The sequence below is a fragment of the Carcharodon carcharias genome (genome assembly GCF_017639515.1).
Source record: "Carcharodon carcharias isolate sCarCar2 chromosome X unlocalized genomic scaffold, sCarCar2.pri SUPER_X_unloc_12, whole genome shotgun sequence".
NCBI lineage: Eukaryota > Metazoa > Chordata > Chondrichthyes > Lamniformes > Lamnidae > Carcharodon > Carcharodon carcharias.
The window spans coordinates 255,001-268,709 of NW_024470867.1; the positions used below are offsets into that span (position 1 = coordinate 255,001).

The following is a 13,709-nucleotide window of genomic DNA, read 5'->3' on the forward strand; positions in this document are numbered from 1 at the left end:
ACACACCCCCCCTCCCTTACACACCCCCCTTACACACCCCCCCCTCCCTTCCACACACCCCCCCTTACACACCCGCCCTTACCCACCCCCCTCCCTTACACACACACCCTCCCTTACACACACACCCTCCCTTTCACACCCCCCTTACACACCCCCCCTCCCTTACACACACACCCTCCCTTACACACACACCCTCCCTTTCACACCCCCCTTACACACCCCCCCTCCCTTACACACACACCCTCCCTTACACACCCTCCCTTACACACCCCCCTTACACACCCCCCCTCCCTTACACACCCCCCTCCCTTACACACCCCCCCTCCCTTACACACACACCCTCCCTTACACACACACCCTCCCTTACACACCCCCCTCCCTTACACACCCCCCCTCCCTTACACACCCCCCTTACACACCCCCCCTCCCTTACACACACTCCCCCCTCCATTACACACACCCCCCTCCCTTACACACACCCCCCTCCCTTACACACACCCCCCCTCCCTTACACACACCCCCCCTTACACACCCCCCCCTTACACACCCCCCCTTACACACCCGCCCTTACCCACCCCCCTCCCTTACACACACCCCCCTTACACACCCCCCCTTACACACCCCCCTTACCCACCCCCCTCCCTTCCACACACCCCCCCTTACCCACTCCCCCTCCCTTACACACACCCGCCCTTACACACCCGCCCTTACACACCCGCCCTTACACACCCCCCTCCCTTACACACCCCCCTCCCTTACACACCCCCCCTCCCTTACACACCCCCCTCCCTTACACACCCCCCCTCCCTTACACACACACCCTCCCTTACACACACACCCTCCCTTTCACACCCCCCTTACACACCCCCCCTCCCTTACACACACACCCTCCCTTACACACCCTCCCTTACACACCCCCCTTACACACCCCCCCTCCCTTACACACCCCCCTCCCTTACACACCCCCCCTCCCTTACACACACACCCTCCCTTACACACCCCCCCTCCCTTACACACCCCCCCTCCCTTACACACCCCCCTTACACACCCGCCCTTACCCACCCCCCTCCCTTACACACACACCCTCCCTTACACACCCCCCTTACACACCCGCCCCTCCCTTACACACACACCCTCCCTTACACACCCCCCCTCCCTTACACACCCCCCCTCCCTTACACACCCTCCCTTACACACCCCCCTTACACACACCCCCTCCCTTACACACACACCCTCCCTTACACACACCCTCCCTTACACACCCCCCTTACACACCCCCCTCCCTTACACACACACCCTCCCTTACACACCCCCCCTCCCTTACACACCCCCCTTACACACCCCCCCTCCCTTACACACACACCCTCCCTTACACACACACCCTCCCTTTCACACCCCCCTTACACACCCCCCCTCCCTTACACACACACCCTCCCTTACACACACACCCTCCCTTTCACACCCCCCTTACACACCCCCCCTCCCTTACACACACACCCTCCCTTACACACCCTCCCTTACACACCCCCCTTACACACCCTCCCTTACACACCCCCCTTACACACCCCCCTTACACACCCTCCCTCCCTTACACACCCCCCTCCCTTACACACCCCCCCTCCCTTACACACACACCCTCCCTTACACACCCTCCCTTACACACCCCCCTTACACACCCTCCCTCCCTTACACACCCCCCTCCCTTACACACCCCCCCTCCCTTACACACACACCCTCCCTTACACACCCCCCCTACCTTACACACCCCCCCTCCCTTACACACCCCCCTTACCCACCCCCCTCCCTTACACACCCCCCTTACACACCCCCCCTCCCTTACACACACACCCCCCTCCATTACACACACCCCCCTCCCTTACACACACCCCCCCTCCCTTACACACACCCCCCCTTACACACCCCCCCCTTACACACCCCCCCTTACACACCCGCCCTTACCCACCCCCCTCCCTTACACACACCCCCCTTACACACCCCCCCTTACACACCCCCCTTACCCACCCCCCTCCCTTCCACACACCCCCCCTTACCCACTCCCCCTCCCTTACACACACCCCCTTACACACCCCCCTTACCCACCCCCCTCCCTTACACACACCCCCCTTACACACCCCCCCTTACACACCCCCCTTACCCACCCCCCTCCCTTCCACACACCCCCCCTTACCCACTCCCCCTCCCTTACACACACCCGCCCTTACACACCCTCCCTTACCCACCCCCCTCCCTTCCACACACCCCCCTTACACACCCTCCCTTACCCACCCCCCTCCCTTCCACACACCCCCCTTACACACCCCCCCTTACACACCCCCCCTTACACACCCTCCCTTACCCACCCCCCTCCCTTCCACACACCCCCCTTACACACCCCCCCTTACACACCCCCCCTTACACACCCTCCCTTACCCACCCCCCTCCCTTCCACACACCCCCCTTACACACCCCCCCTTACACACCCCCCCTTACACACCCCCCTTACCCACCCCCCTCCCTTCCACACACCCCCCTTACACACCCCCCCTTACACACCCCCCCTTACACACCCCCCTTACCCACCCCCCTCCCTTCCACACACCCCCCCTTACCCACTCCCCCTCCCTTACACACACCCGCCCTTACACACCCGCCCTTACACACCCGCCCTTACACACACCCCTCCCTTACCCACACCCCCTCCTTTACCCACACCCCCTCCTTTACCCACACCCCCCTCCTTTACCCACACCCCCTCCTTTACCCACACCCCCTCCTTTACCCACACCCCCTCCTTTACCCACACCCCCTCCTTTACCCACACCCCCTCCTTTACCCACCCCCCCTCCCTTACACACCCCCCCTCCATTACACACACCCCCCTCCCTTACACACCCCCTCCTTTACCCACCCCCCCTCCTTTACCCACCCCCCCTCCTTTACCCACCCCCCCCTCCCTTACACACACCCCCCCACGCCCCCCCCCATCCCCCCTGTCTCGGGCCTCCAAGTCCCTGAAGGCTTTTGGATCTCTGCTTCCATTAGCCAGTCTGAAGGCACCGCTGCTGAGCTCCTCCCCGAGCACTTAACCCCCTCCCCCACCCCCGACACCCCCCCGTCCCCCCCACAGGCTAGCCCACCTCCACCCACACCCCCACCTCCACCCCCCCCCCCGGTGACAGGGACCCCGGGCGGGGTGGGGAGGGGCGGGGAGTACAGAGAGAGTGTCGAGGAACGAGGGAGGGTCCGGTCGGCCGGGTGAGTCTCCGTCGAGTGGTGGGGCTGGGGCAGGCCCGCGGGCGTGGGGTGGGTGGATTGGGATCTTCCTGTGCTTCCTGTGTGCAGGGCTCGCTTTGGCGTGCGCCTCCTGGGTGAGGGCGCCTTCCTCCGCACAGGGAACGGTCACTCACTGTCACACACGTTCACACGGAGAGGCACACGCGTTTGCACACGAGACATATACAGGCACACACGCATGTGCACTCACACACATGCGCACACACACATGCGCACACACACATGCACACACACACATGCACACACTCACAGACATGCACACACTCACTCACATGCACACACTCACACACATGCACACACTCACTCACATGCACACACACACACACGTGCACACACACACCCACATGCGCACACACACATGCGCACACACACATGCGCATACCCACATGCACACACACACATGCACATACACACATATGCACACACACACATGCACACACTCACCCACATGCGCACACACACATGCGCACACTCACATGCACACATACACACATGCACACACACACATGCGCACACCCACATGCGCACATTCACCCACATGCGCACACTCACCCACATGCGCACACTCACCCACAGCGAACACCCACATGCGCACACCCACATGCGCACACTCACATGCACACACACACATGCACACACTCACCCACAGCGAACACACACATGCGCACACTCACATGCACACACACACATGCACACACTCACCCACAGCGAACACACACATGCGCACACTCACCCACATGCGCACACTCACCTACATGAACACACTCACCCACATGCGCACACTCACCCACATGCGAACACACACATGCACACTCCCACACGCACACACACACATGAACACACTCACCCACATGAACACACTCACCCACATGAATACACTCACCCACATGAACACACTCACCCACATACACGCTTGGGCACTTACCCTCTGTCTCTGTGTAGGCTTTGCAGGGACAGAAGGGAAGGACATACAGACACGCCCCATGACTCAATCTGTGAAGATGGAAGCTTTGCGCCAGTACAGGCTGTGACTGGGTATGGGAGGGTTGTGGTGCACATGCTGATCACTGACATTGTTTCCAGGAAATACACAGTCTGTTGGTAAAGGGTGGGACATTAAAACTGGCAGGGCTGCCACACAGGGACTGTTGTGTAACCCGAAACCGAGAGAGAGAGAGAGAGCTTATGGTGACACATCAAATCATACAGCTCGGATAATGTGCTCACATATAGACACTCTCACACAGTCATACACTTACACACACACACTCTCTCTCACAGTCGTACACACATATGCATGCACACACTCATATAGTCACACACATACTCTCTCTCACAGTCATACACTCACGCACACACTCACATAGTCACACACACACTCACATAGTCTCATACACTCATGCACACACACATAGTCACACACACACTCTCTCACAGTTGTACACACATATGCACACACACACTCACATAGTCTCATACACTCATGCACACACACACACACACACTCTCTCACAGTCATACACACATATGCACACACACACTCATATAATTACACACACACTCACATAGTCCCACACTCATACACACACACAGTAATACACTCATGCACACACTCACATAGTCACATACACACACACACATCCTCACACAGTAATACACTCGCACATACTCACATAGTCACATACACACACACCCTCACACAGTCATACACTCACACACACACTCACGTTGTCACATACACACACACACACACACACACCCTCACACTGTAATACACTTACACACACACTCACATAGTCACATTCACTCACACACACATAGTCTCACGTATACATTCACACAGTAATACACACATGCACAATCACATAGTCACAAACTGACCCTCACAGTCATGCACACACGGTCTCACACACACGTATGCACACACAAACTCTCTCACACAGTAATACACACACACACACTCCATATATTCACAGACACACTCTCCCACAGTAATACACACACATAGTCACACACACGCAATAGGCACATACGCCCACATTCACACAGTAACACACACTCACACAGTAACACACACATACACCCACACTCACACAGTAACACACACTCACACAGTAACACACACATACGCCCACACTCACACAGTAACACACACTCATACAGTAACACACACTCACACAGTAACACACACATACGCCCACACTCACACAGTAACACACACTCACACAGTAACACACACTCACACAGTAACACACACTCACACAGTAACACACACATACGCCCACACTCACACACACAACGCAAATAGTGATGTCGTGGTAATATTACTGCGCTAGTAATCCAGAGGCCCAGGCTGGGTGGGTGGGAAATGGGTTCGAATCCCACCCACGGCCACTGGGGGAATTTGAATTCACTTAATAAGACCTGGAATCAGGAGCCAGCCTCAGTGAAGGCGACAGTGACAACGAGCGTCGATGGTCATCAAAACCCGTCTGATTCCCCGATGTCCCGTCAGGGATGGGGAATCTGCCGCCCTTAACCACACAGCCCGCCCCCAACCCCCCCACCCCACCCCCCACCGCCGGTGGGGTCTGGCCCTACACGTGACTCCAGACCCCACACGGCGACATGGTTGACTCTTAACTGCCCGGTCCGAGGTGGCCGAGCGAGACGCTCTGTTCAAGGGGGCAATTAGGGACGGGCAGCCCAGAGGTGACCACATCCTGCGGAGGAATAAATTGCACACACACACACACTCGCATATTCACACACACAAAAACATTCACACTAATTCACACACACACACACACACACTCGCAATCTCTTTATCTCTCACATACACACACACACACACACCTGTACGCACATAATCATCTGTGCACACACGTGTGTACACACACACACACCACTGTACATACACACACCCCCATGACACACACACACCTGTACACACAAACACACCTGTACACTCACACATGTACACACACACACACACACACATACATACAAACACACCTGTACACACACACCTGTACATGTACACATGTACACACAAACACACCGGTACACTCACACATGTACATACATACACACACACACACACAAACACACCTGTACACACACACCTGTACATGTACACACACACACGTACACACAAACACACCTGTACACACACACCTGTACATGTACACACACGCACATACACACCTGTAAACTCACACATGTACACACACACACAAACACACCTGTACACTTACACAGGTACACACACACACAAATGTACACACAAACACACACAGACGTACACACAAACACACCTGTACATGTACACACACACACGTACACACAAACACACCTGTACACACACCTGTACATGTACACACACACGTACACACAAACACACCTGTACACACACACCTGTACATGTACACACACACACACACGTACACACAAACACACCTGTACACACACACCTGTACATGTACACACACACACACACGTACACACAAACACACCTATACACACACACCTGTACATGTACACACACACACGTACACACAAACACACCGGTACACTCACACATGTACATACACACACACACACACACTTTCCAGTAAGACTGACTGGATTGTGAGTTGCTTCATGCACTCCCCTGTTTGTTTCCCTGGAGACATGAAGGGACAATTGGGACCCCCCCCCCCCCCACACACACACTGTGGGAGGAGGGTGGGGGTCTGGGTGGGGGAGGTGGGTGCCGGGGATGGGGGCGGTGCTTGGGATGAGAAGAGAGCAGGAAGGCTGGAGCGTGAAGGAGGAGGTGGGCGGTGCCGGGAGCTGCTGGAGGAGGAAACCCAGCTGGTCGACCACAAGAGGGATGTCCCAATCGGCTGACGGCCGGGAGGAGTGGGGTGTGGCGAGGGGAGGGGGGAGGGGGAATGGGGGGGGCAGGTTCGGGAGGGGGTGGAGGGGTGGGGGGTGGGGGGGGGCATTGGGCCTGGGGTGGGGAGTTGGGGGTGGGGGGGCACGGAGACCAGCACGTTGACCCGGCCCCTTTCCCCGACCGAACGCTCTCTGAAACATCCTGCCTCTCACTGCCCCCCCAACCCCCCCCACTCTCCACACCCCCTCCCCACCACCCCCCCCATTACACCCCCAAAATTAAACCCCCCCCCCCCCCACCCCCCACACAAACCAACCTTCAACGTTAGAAAAAAACCCCGAAGCAACTACTTACCTCGACCGGTCACTCACCCCCGTCAGGTGGTCAGCTTAAGCCCCATTCCGGCCGTGGTGCTGACTCATTCCTCTTTCCCCCGCATCCCACCCCCCCGCACAACCCCCACCCCCACCCCCACCCCCCACCCCCCCACCCTCACAGCGCCCCCTCCCCCTCCCCTCCTCCCACCAACACCACCTCCCCTCACGCCCGCATTCTCCCGCTCCCCCCACCCCTCTCTCTCTCTCTCTCTCTCTCTCTCTCTCTCTCTCTCTGTCCCTGGCGTCCTGCTCCCAGCTCCGTAGCTTCCCCCACGCTGACCCTGTCCTACATCAGTCAGCGAGTGACACTCGCATCCTGTCACGTCACTTCCCCACCCCCACATCCATCCCCACCCCCACCCCCCCCCCCACCTTCTCTCTCTGCCCTCCCCACCCTCGGTGAGGCAGAGGAAGCTGGACTAGCGGTGCCAACTACCGAGGCTGGCAGACAGCACCAGAAAAGCAGTGGCAGGAAGTGTGCATGCGTGTACACGCGTGTGCGTGTGTGCGTAGACGTCTGGAGACAGCTCAAGACGGCAGAGAGGGACAGAGAGGCAGGCAAAGGACAGAGAGCGATGGAGAGAGGGAGGGAGAGAGAGAGAGAGAGAGAGAGAGGGACAGGGTGTAAGAGTGAATGAGAGAAGGCGAGAGTTGGGTTGAGACCAGAGAGAGAGTGAGAGTTGCAGAGGAAGGGAATGAGGGAGAGGGAGAAAGAGGCAGAGTTGTACAGCAAGAGGGAGAGAGGCATTGAGAGAGATAGAGAGAAAGCGACAGAGCGAGATGCAGAGAAACAGGTAGAGAGGGAGAGAGATGGGGAGAGGGAGGAAGAGAGAGAACATGAGAGAGCGAAAGATAAAAAGCCACAGAAACAGAGATAGGGCGATGGAGAGAATGAGAGAGAGAGAGAGAGAGAGAGAGAGAGAGAGAGGGACAGGGTGTAAGAGTGAATGAGAGAAGACGAGAGTTGGGTTGAGACCAGAGAGAGAGTGAGAGTTGCAGAGGAAGGGAATGAGGGAGAGGGAGAAAGAGGCAGAGTTGTACAGCACGAGGGAGAGAGGCAGAGAGAGAGAGAGAGAGAGAGAGAGGGAGAGATAGAGAGAAAGCGACAGAGCGAGATGCAGAGAAACAGGTAGAGAGGGAGAGAGATGGGGAGAGGGAGGAAGAGAGAGAACATGAGAGAGCGAAAGATAAAAAGCCACAGAGACAGAGATAGGGCGATGGAGAGAATGAGAGAGAGAGAGAGAGAGAGAGAGAGAGAGAGAGAGGGACAGGGTGTAAGAGTGAATGAGAGAAGGCGAGAGTTGGGTTGAGACCAGAGAGAGAGTGAGAGTTGCAGAGGAAGGGAATGAGGGAGAGGGAGAAAGAGGCAGAGTTGTACAGCAAGAGGGAGAGAGGCAGAGAGAGAGAGAGATAGAGAGAAAGCGACAGAGCGAGATGCAGTGAAACAGGTAGAGAGGGAGAGAGATGGGTAGAGGGAGGAAGAGAGAGAACACGAGAGAGCGAGAAATAGAAAGCCACAGAGACAGAGGTAGGGCGATGGAGAGAATGAGAGAGAGAGAGAGAGAGGGACAGGATGTAAGAGTGAATGAGAGAAGGCGAGAGTTGGGTTGAGACCAGAGAGAGAGTGAGAGTTGCAGAGGAAGGGAATGAGGGAGTAGGAGAAAGAGGCAGAGTTGTACAGCAAGAGGGAGAGAGGCAGAGAGAGAGAGAGAGAGAGAGAGAGATAGAGAGAAAGCGACAGAGCGAGATGCAGAGAAACAGGTAGAGAGGGAGAGAGATGGGGAGAGGGAGGAAGAGAGAGAACACGAGAGAGCGAGAGATAGAAAGCCACAGAGACAGAGATAGGACGATGGAGAGAATGAGAGAGAGAGAGAGAGAGAGAGAGAGGGACAGGGTGTAAGAGTGAATGAGAGAAGGCGAGATTTGGGTTGAGACCAGAGAGAGAGTGAGAGTTGCAGAGGAAGGGAATGAGGGAGAGGGAGAAAGAGGCAGAGTTGTACAGCAAGTGGGAGAGAGGCAGAGAGAGAGAGAGAGAGGGAGAGATAGAGAGAAAGTGACAGAGCGAGATGCAGAGAAACAGGTAGAGAGGGAGAGAGATGGAGAGAGGGAGGAAGAGAGAGAGAAAGATAAAAAGCCACAGAGACAGAGATAGGGCGATGGAGAGAATGAGAGAGAGAGAGGGACAGGGTGTAAGAGTGAATGAGCGAAGGCAAGAGTTGGGTTGAGACCAGAGAGAGAGTGAGAGTTGCAGAGGAAGGGAATGAGGGAAAGGGAGAAAGAGGCAGAGTTGTACAGCAAGAGGGAGAGAGGCAGAGAGAGAGAGAGAGAGGGAGAGATAGAGAGAAAGTGACAGAGCGAGATGCAGAGAAACAGGTAGAGAGGGAGAGAGATGGGGAGAGGGAGGAAGAGAGAGAACATGAGAGAGCGAAAGATAAAAAGCCACAGAGACAGAGATAGGGCGATGGAGAGAATGAGAGAGAGAGAGAGAGAGAGAGGGACAGGGTGTAAGAGTGAATGAGAGAAGGCAAGAGTTGGGGAGAGACCAGAGGGAGACTGAGAGTTGCAGAGGAAGGGAATGAGGGAAAGGGAGAAAGAGGCAGAGTTGTACAGCAAGAGGGAGAGAAGCAGAGAGAGAGAGAGAGGGAGAGATAGAGAGAAAGCGACAGAGCGAGATGCAGAGAAACAGGTAGGGAGGGAGAGAGATGGGGAGAGGGAGGAAGAGAGAGAACACGAGAGAGCGAAAGATAGAAAGCCACAGAGACAGAGATAGGGCGATGGAGAGAATGAGAGAGAGAAAGAGAGAGAAAGCAGAGATCTCTGTTCCTGTCCAGACTGTCCCTCTCATCTCCCTGAGTGAGATCCCAGAGCAGGCAGAGCCCAAATGGAGAATGCAGACTGAACACAGTGTGTGGTCACTGTTCAAACGAGGAAACCAGATCGAGATATCACCGTGAGAGCAGTGCACCGAACACTGGGCACCCAGTCACGCTGGTGGTTCCTGGGGAGATATTCTGCCTGAGGTGAATCACTGTACTGACCCTCCAACAGTGCGGCTCTCCCTCAGCACTGACCCTCCGACAGTGCGGCTCTCCCTCAGCGCTGACCCTCCGACAGTGCGGCTCTCCCTCAGTGCTGACCCTCCGACAGTGCGGCTCTCCCTCAGCACTGACCCTCCGACAGTGCGGCGCTCCCTCAGTACTGACCCTCCGACAGTGCGGCTCTCCCTCAGCACTGACCCTCCGACAGTGCGGCTCTCCCTCAGCGCTGACCCTCCGACAGTGCGGCTCTCCCTCAGCGCTGACCCTCCGACAGTGCGGCTTTCCCTCAGCACTGACCCGCCGACAGTGCGGCTCTCGCTCAGCGCTGACCCTCCGACAGTGCGGCACTCCCTCAGCACTGACCCTCCGACAGTGCAGCTCTCCCTCAGCACTGACCCTCCGACAGTGCGGCTGTCCCTCAGCACTGACCCTCCAACAGTGCGGCGCTCCCTCAGCGCTGACCCTCCGACAGTGCGGCTCTCCCTCAGCGCTGACCCTCCGACAGTGCAGCACTCCCTCAGCGCTGACCCTCCGACAGTGCGGCTCTCCCTCAGCGCTGATCCTCCCACAGTGCGGCTCTCCCTCAGCGCTGACCCTCCGACAGTGCAGCACTCCCTCAGCGCTGACCCTCCGACAGTGCGGCTCTCCCTCAGCGCTGATCCTCCCACAGTGCGGCTCTCCCTCAGCGCTGACCCTCCGACAGTGCAGCTCTCCCTCAGCGCTGACCCTCTGGCCATGAGGTACTCCCTCATCCTGCCTGGTGTGTGTTGCCCTGATTCATTGGGGCTACAGTCTCTAGTTTTGTTGTCTTGACCTCCTCGACTCTCTGTCTCAGAGTTAAGACACTCCATAAGATCCTGAGGGGGGGGTCTCGACAGGGTGGGTGCGGACAGGATGTTTCCTCTTGTGGGAGAATCTGGAATGAGGGTGGGGAGGGGGGGTCACTGTTTAAAAATAAGGGGGTCACCCATTGAGGACAGAGACAAGGAGAAATGTTTTCTCTCTCCGAGGTGGGGGGGTTGGTGAGGCTCTGGAACTCTCTTCCTCGAAAGGCGGTGGATGGATTCTGGGTGAGCAAGGGGGGTGGTGCGATGGGTTATCGGGGGGGGTGGTGGGTGGGTGGGATGCAGGTTTTAGGTCAATATCAGATCAGCCGTGATCTTAATAAATGGCGGAACAGGCTCGAGGGGTTGAATGTCCTCCTCCTGCTCCTTGTTCACATGTTTGTAACCCACTGAGATGTGGCTAATAATTCGGTGGTTAACAGACACACTGACGTAACACACACAGACACACACACACACACACACACACACACACACACAAACTAGACCCACATATAAACCCAGTACATACACACAAACAAACTCGACACACACATACACAAATCCAATACACACACACACACACACACACACACACACACACAGACACACACACAAACTGGACCCTCACACAAACCCAATACACACACACACACACACAAACCGGACACACACACAAACCCAATACACACACACACAAATATGAAACACACATACGCACAAACCCAATACACACACACACACAAACTCGACACACACACACACAAACCCAATACACACACACACACAAACTCGCCACACACACACACAAACCCAATATACACACACACACAAACTCGACACACACACACACAAACCCAATACACACACACAAACTCGAAACACACACACACACACACAAACCCAATACACACACACACACACAAACTCGACACACACACACACACACACAAACCCAATACACGCACACAATGCACACACAAACCCAATACACACACATACAAAAACTGGACACACACACAAACCCAATACACAAACACACACAAACTCGAAACACACACACACACACACACACACACACAAACTGAATACACACACACCCAATACACAAACCCAATACACACACAAACTGGATACACACACACGATACACACACACGATACACACATAAATCCAATATACTCACACATACACACAAGCTCGACACACACACACAAACTGGATACACACACATGATATACACACACACTCAATATACACACACACACACACACTCACTCTCGTTACCCACACAACCGCATGCTACACACACACACACATGCACACAATACACACACAAACTCAGTACACACACATGCACAATAGGCACAAATTTAATTCACACATGACACACACACACAAATGATACACTATGATACACACATGATACACACACACACACACGATATGTACTTTTAAGAGTGTATACACTCAATAATGCACGCATATAGTTCACTCTGAGTGTGCAAACCCAGTAGTACCACAAACAGCCAGCTGTAAGAATCAGGAGGGATGTTTGAGTTTCGTTGCTGTGCAAGTTAATTGTTGCCAGGTGTACATTTCACAACCCGGGACCCAGCTCACAGATATCCAGTTACTGCATGGAAACAGTACATTGCATCGTAACCACATCTTACTGACCCTCTGTCCATCGTAAGCACATCTTACTGGCCCTCTGTCTATCATAACCACATCTTACTGGCCCTCTGCCCACCATAACCATATCTTACTGACCCTCTGTCCATCGTAGGCACATCTTACTGACCCTCTGTCCATCATTGGCACATCTTACTGACCCTCTGTCCATCGTAAGCACATCTTACTGGCCCTCTGTCTATCGTAACCATATCTTACTGACCCTCTGCCCACCATAACCATATCTTACTGACCCTCTGTCCATCGTAGGCACATCTTACTGACCCTCTGTCCATCGTAGGCACATCTTACTGACCTCCGTCCATCGTAACCACATCTTACTGACCCTCTGCTCACCATAACCACACCTTATTGACCCTCTCTCCACTGTATTCACATCTTACTGAAACTCTCTCCATCAAAAATACATCTTACTGACCCTCCATCCATCATAACCACATCTTACTGACCATCTGTCCATCGTAACCACATCTTACTGACCCTCTCTCCATCGTAACCACATCTTACTGAACTCCCTCCATTGTAATCACATCTTACTGAACTCTCTCCATTGTAATCACATCTTACTGATCCTCTGCCCATTGTAACCACATCTTGCTGA

General features: G+C 55.2%; 1 long non-coding RNA gene across 1 annotated transcript in view; it reads right to left on the reverse strand.

The window, feature by feature from the left end:
• LOC121275078 overlaps positions 1 to 7,635 on the reverse strand; it is a 206,462-nt gene extending 198,827 nt beyond the window's left edge. Inside the window, exon 1 of the long non-coding RNA XR_005942353.1 lies at positions 7,529 to 7,635. This is a non-coding gene — a long non-coding RNA (uncharacterized LOC121275078). The remainder of the gene's footprint in view (positions 1 to 7,528) is intronic.
• Positions 7,636 to 13,709: the final 6,074 nt, after the last annotated feature.